The following is a 6,618-nucleotide window of genomic DNA, read 5'->3' as shown; positions in this document are numbered from 1 at the left end:
AATATACGCCCCTCTTTTCGGTAAAGTAATTTCGGTTCCATGACCTAATTTAACTCATGACGAATTTTTGAAATATTTTGTGTTGATTGATTAAAGATATTTATACTTTAAGAATAAACGTTAAATTTCGCAGTGATGTAATAAATTTTTGTATGATATCAATAATTTCGGTCGCAAGACCTAATTTTAGTGAATACCAATTTAATACTTTATAGCGAACAAATTAGCGTTTATTATAAAAAGGTTAAAAATAAAAATAAAAATAAAAACTGTATAGACTTACCTGTGAAATAGATTTCTTAGTGATATGCTCTAGCCCACTCATAAGATAGTCGGACTAATTGGTTTTCCATGGCTACATAGGCGTAACCTCGAGCATTTAATGTTTTTTCTTCTAAACATATGAACGGTCCATCTCTGTATAAAGTAACAAATTCAGTGTTTGAATAGGTTTGATTATTTGAACATTTACCTCCGTGTGACCATTTTTCCGCATTTGTGACATTTTTCAAGGTGTCGTGCTCTTCTTTTCGCTGCGGATTTTAATTTTCCTTTACCAAATTGTAACTTATTATCTTCGCATCTGGAATCTTTTCTTACTCCGTCCAATTTTTCTCTGATTAATGATACTATTTCACTCGGAAGTGTGTCATTATTACGTTTAGTAATCAAAGCGTGTAGCATTAGACCATGGTTCAGTTCACAGGAAGTCTTCATTTCGTAAAAACCTAAAAAAAATAAAAATTCAGAATGGGGGGAGAAGACTAGTTCTTTAGGGTCTGCTAGGGAAAGACCATTCGGGTTCCATTTTCGAGAACTACACGAAAACAAAAAATCTAACTCTAACAGAAATACATATTATCCTTTAAAGGCTTGATTCTCCCCACACTTAGTTAGCTGTGGTATCGAAATTGTGATTAACTTCGTTTTCAATTGAATCATCAACAACTTGTATATCTTTGACTTTTACTTCAATCCATTTGTTGATTTCCTCCGTAACTTTCACAAATTCAACTAACATCGCCTTTTCTTTTGGCGATAAATTGGATACTAATCGGTTACATAACTTAAAGTTTCCCTTAATCTTAGCATCGTGAATCCGTTTATAAAGTTTCTTCGTTGGACTGTTAAAAATGGGTTCATCTAATTTCGTATCATCAACGACATTCTTTGTGATTGGATCATCATTAAGTGTTTCTTCATCTTCCCCACACTTATGCGTTTTTATTGGTCTAACAGTTTTGGTTGGTGGAGATCTAAACTTTCGGTTCACAAAGGTGATCGATGTATCACCATCCCTAAGTGTCATTCTACCTTCTCTTACATCAATGAATGCCTTGGTGGTTGCTAAAAATGGGCGACCTAGAATTAGAGGAATATCAAGGTTTTTCTCCATATTAATCACTATGAAGTTTGCAATAAAGGTCAAACTTCCCACGTCAACAAGTAAATTATTTGCTATTCCAATCGGGTGTTTAATGGTTTGGTCAAATGATTGAACACCTATTTTGGTTGGTTTTAATTTACCCATGCCTAATCTTTTGTATAAGGAAAGAGGCATAATATTTGCACTTGCTCCTAAATCTGCGAGTCCATTATATACAGCACCATCATTAAGCAAGCAAGAAATGACAAATTCACCCGGGTCTCCTGCTTTAGTAAGTCGAGTTGGTTTGTAAACCTTTTTCGGGTGTTCTTTTCTTGCTTCTTTCACTTCTATTTGAACTTCTTGTTCACATTTTTCTTCGTTTCTTGGAATGGAAGGTTTGTATAAGAATTCTTCTTCATCACTCAAATTTGACTTCTCCCTATATTCCAATTTTGATTTTTCATATGCTGTTGATAACATATTTATGTTTTCATTTTGAAGGTTTTCTTGGGTGGTGAAATTATGATTAACTTCATTGTCAACTTCCATCGGACCATGTATGTAATGTTTAACTCTGTGATCATTAACTTTAAATTCAATCCCATTTGAATTTATTAATTCTACTGTTCCGTATGGGAAAACTCTTTTGACTATGAATGGTCCAGACCATCTTGATTTCAATTTTCCAGGAAATAGCTTGAATCGTGAATTGAAAAGAAGAACTCTGTCTCCTTCTTTGAATTCTTTTGAACTTCTGATTCTTTTATCATGCCATTTCTTCATTCTTTCCTTATAGATTAAGGAATTTTCATATGCTTCATGTCTTAATTCTTCAAATTCGTTTAATTGACTTAACCGTAGACGTCCGGCTTCATGTAAATCAAGATTACATGTCTTCAAAGCCCAAAATGCTTTGTGTTCAATTTCTACTGGAAGATGACATGCTTTTCCGTAAACGAGTTTAAAAGGTGTGGTTCCAATTGGAGTTTTGTAGGCTGTTCTAAAAGCCCAGAGTGCATCCTCTAATTTTATGGACCATTCCTTCGGATTTGATCCTACGGTTTTCTCTAGAATACGTTTTAAAGCTCGGTTGGTATTTTTAACTTGTCCACTTATTTGTGGATGATATGCAGTGGAGATTTTATGAGTTACTCCATATCTTTTAAGAACTTTCTCAAGTTGATTATTACAGAAATGAGTACCCCGATCACTTATTAAAGTTTTCGGTGTTCCAAACCTTGCAAAAAGACGTTTTAAGAAGTTGACTACAACTCGTGCATCGTTAGTTGGGAGAGCTTGTGCTTTCGCCCATTTAGAGACATAATCAATGGCTACGAGAATATATAGATTATTATGAGATTTTGGAAATGGACCCATAAAGTCAATACCTCAAATGTCAAATACTTCACATACTTGAATGACATTTTGTGGCATTTCATCACGTTGACTTATTTTTCCGGCCCTTTGACAAGCATCACAGGATTTGCAAAGAAGGTGTGCGTCTTTGTAAATTGTAGGCCAATAGAATCCAGCATCATAAACTTTTCTTGCTGTGAGTTGAGGCCCATAATGCCCTCCTGTTGGTCCTGTGTGACAATGGTTTAAGATTTTACTTGCTTCATCTCCGAATACACATCGGCGTATTATTCCATCGGGACAACTTTTAAACAAATGTGGATCTTCCCAGAAATAGTGTTTTATATCACTAAAGAATTTCTTTCGTTTTTGGTATGATAATCCTTTTTCAAGGAATCTACAAACTAAGTAGTTTGCATAGTCTGCAAACCATGGAATTTCATTATAATCTATCTTCAATAGATATTCATCAGGAAAGTTGTCTTGTATGGCCGATTCATTTAGAACTTCTAATTCGGGATTTTTAAGACGAGAAAGATGATCAGCGGCGAGATTTTCTGCTCCTATTTTATCTCGGATTTCAATATCAAACTCTTGTAAGAGTAAGATCCAACGAATTAATCTTGGTTTGGCATCTTGTTTCGAAAATAGGTATCTAAGAGCAGAATGGTCGGTATAGACCACCGTTTTAGCTAGAACGAGATATGATCGAAATTTGTCAAAAGCAAAGACAATAGCAAGGAGTTCTTTTTCAGTAGTTATGTAATTTGTTTGTGCTCCTTGTAACGTCTTACTAGCATAATATATTGGTTGAAATCGTTTTTCAATCCTTTGACCTAAAACGGCTCCCATTGCAAAATCACTTGCATCGCACATTAGTTCAAACGGTAGATTCCAATTTGGTGTTATCATGATCGGCGCATTAGTGAGTTTCTCTTTAAGAATATTAAAAGATTTGATACATTCATCTGAAAAGATGAATGGAGCATCCTTTTCTAGGAGTTTATTCATAGGAGTGGCAATTTTAGAAAAATCTTTTATGAAACGTCGGTAAAAACCGGCATGCCCTAGAAAACTCCTAACTCCTCTAACATTGGTGGGATGTGGAAGTTTAGCAATTACATCTACTTTAGCTCTATCCACTTCAATTCCTTCTTTTGAAATTTTATGTCCAAGAACGATGCCTTCTTTAACCATGAAATGGCATTTCTCCCAATTAAGTACTAGATTTGATTGTTCACATCTAATAAGAATTCGTTCCAGATTAACTAGACATGATTCAAAAGTATCACCGAAGACTGAAAAGTCATCCATGAAAACTTCCATGCATTCTTCTATCATGTCGTAAAAAATCGCCATCATGCACCTTTGAAAGGTTGCAGGGGCGTTGCAAAGTCCAAATGGCATGCGTTTGTAAGCAAAAGTACCATAAGGGCACGTGAATGTGGTTTTCTCTTGGTCCTCGGGTGCTATTGGAATTTGAAAATATCCGGAAAATCCATCAAGAAAACAATAGTAACTGTTTCCGGCTAATCTTTCCAACATTTGATCAATAAAAGGTAAGGGAAAGTGATCTTTTCTGGTGGCGTCATTTAATTTTCTATAATCAATACACACACGCCATCCTATTACAGTCCTAGTAGGAATAAGCTCATTTTTCTCATTTGTAATGACAGTCATGCCACCCTTCTTAGGCACGCATTGAACTGGGCTTACCCATGGACTATCAGAAATTGGGTAAATTAAATCTGCATCTAACAGTTTAATAATTTCTTTCTTAACTACTTCTTGCATATTAGGATTTAGTCTTCGTTGGCGTTACACATACGTTTTATGACCTTCTTCCATAAAGATTTTATGTGTGCAATACGAAGGACTTATAACTTTAATATCATGAATTTTCCATGCAATGGCTGGTTTATGAGCTTTTAACACAGAAATGAGTTGAAATTTCTCATTTTCAATAAGAGAAGACGATATTATTACAGGTAATTCCGATTCACCATGTAAATAAGCGTATTCCAAATGGTTTGGAAGTGGCTTTAACTCTAATGTCGGTGGTTCTTCTATCGATGATTTATATCGATATCTGTCTTCTTCTTTTAGCATTTGAATTTCTTCTATTGTTGGTTCATATCCATTAGCCATTAGTGTAGCTAACATTTTAGCTTCATCAATTGGTTCAGTTCCTTCTCCTAAAGAACATTCTCCTGTTCCTTGTAATTCTGGAAATTCTTCTAACAATTCTGCATGTGAATCTATAGTTTGAATATAATAACATGTATCATCTGCAGATTGCGGTTGTTGCATTGCTCTATCAATTGAAAAGGTAACACTCTTGTCCTCTATACTTAGGGTCAGTTTCTTACCAAACACGTCTATCATTGCTTTAGCCGTATTTAAGAATGGTCTTCCTAATATGAGAGGAACTTGAGAATCTTCTTCCATGGCCAGAACAACAAAATCTACTCGAAATACTAAAGTACCAACTTTAACTAGCATGTTCTCCATTACCCCTCTAGGATATTTTATTGATCTATCGGCTAGTTGTATGCTTATTCTTGTTGGTTTCAATTCTCCAAGGTCTAGTTTAGTGTATAGTGAATACGGCATTAAATTTATACTAGCACCTAAGTCTGCCAATGCTTCTATTGAACTAAGACTTCCTAGAAAACATGGAATTGTGAAACTTCCTGGATCAGATAGTTTTTCTGGTATCTTATTCAACAGCACTACTGAACAATTAGCATTCATAGTAACGGCCGAGAGTTCTTCCATTTTCTTTCTATTTGTGATTAGATCTTTCAGAAATTTAGCATATATAGGCATTCCTGAAATTACATCAATGAAAGGAAGATTTACATTTATCTGTTTAAACATATCCAAAAATTTGGATTGCTCGGCTTCAAGTTTCTCTTTTTTCATTTTACTCGGGTAAGGAAGTGGTGGTTGGTATGGTTTAACATAAGGTTTAGCCTTAATTGTGTTATCTTTATTAACCTTTTCAACTACCGGTTCTTTTTCCTTATCTTGATCAGGTTGTGGTTCTTGTGGAGTAGGAATAGCGTCCTCAGAAATTACAGGTATTTCAGGTGGTTTAAGTGTTGTACCACTTCTTATGGTAATGGCTTTAGCTGTTTCATTCCGGGAGTTAGCATTTGTATCACTAGGTAGACTTCCCGGTTTTCTTTCACCTATTAACCTTGCTAGGTTACTTACTTCTTGTTCCAAATTTTGAATAGAAGCTTGTTGATTTCTAAATGCTTGAGCATTTTGTTCATTAGTTTGTTTCTGAGATGTGAAAAACTGTGTTTGAGTTTCAACTAGTTTCGTCATCATATCTTCTAAATTTGGCTTTTTATCATCGGTTTGTGGTGGTTTGTTTTGAAAATTAGGTCTTTGCTGGTTGTAAGTATTGTTGGATACTTGTTGATTGCTAGGACCTTGTTGGTTGTTGTATGGAATATTTCGGTTATAATTCTGGTTTTGATTGTAAATTGGTCTTGGCGGTTGATAATTATTCTGATAATTATTTCCAGGCCTTTGGTTTATATATGAAACATTCTCTCTTTGTTCCATTGTTAGTTCAATACTGAGACAATCTTTTGTCAAATATGGTCCTCCACACTGCTCACAACTAATTCGTATTGAGTGTATATCCTTAGTCATCTTTTCCATTCGTCTCTCGACAGCATCTATCTTTGATGAAATGGAATCTAAGTCATGGCTAGAATCGGCTCTAGCTGCTTTAGATGATCTAACGATATCTTTTTCTTGGTGCCACTCATGTGAGTGGGAAGCAGTGTCTGGATGAGTAATTGCGTGACCTTGACCAGTGCGTTTAGCTCTCATTCGGTCTTCCATACTTAAAGGTTCCAGATTCTCCATAATTG

This window comes from Rutidosis leptorrhynchoides, chromosome 2 (genome assembly GCF_046630445.1).
Source record: "Rutidosis leptorrhynchoides isolate AG116_Rl617_1_P2 chromosome 2, CSIRO_AGI_Rlap_v1, whole genome shotgun sequence".
NCBI classification, from domain to species: domain Eukaryota; kingdom Viridiplantae; phylum Streptophyta; class Magnoliopsida; order Asterales; family Asteraceae; genus Rutidosis; species Rutidosis leptorrhynchoides.
Note: the sequence above shows the minus strand (reverse complement) of the source record.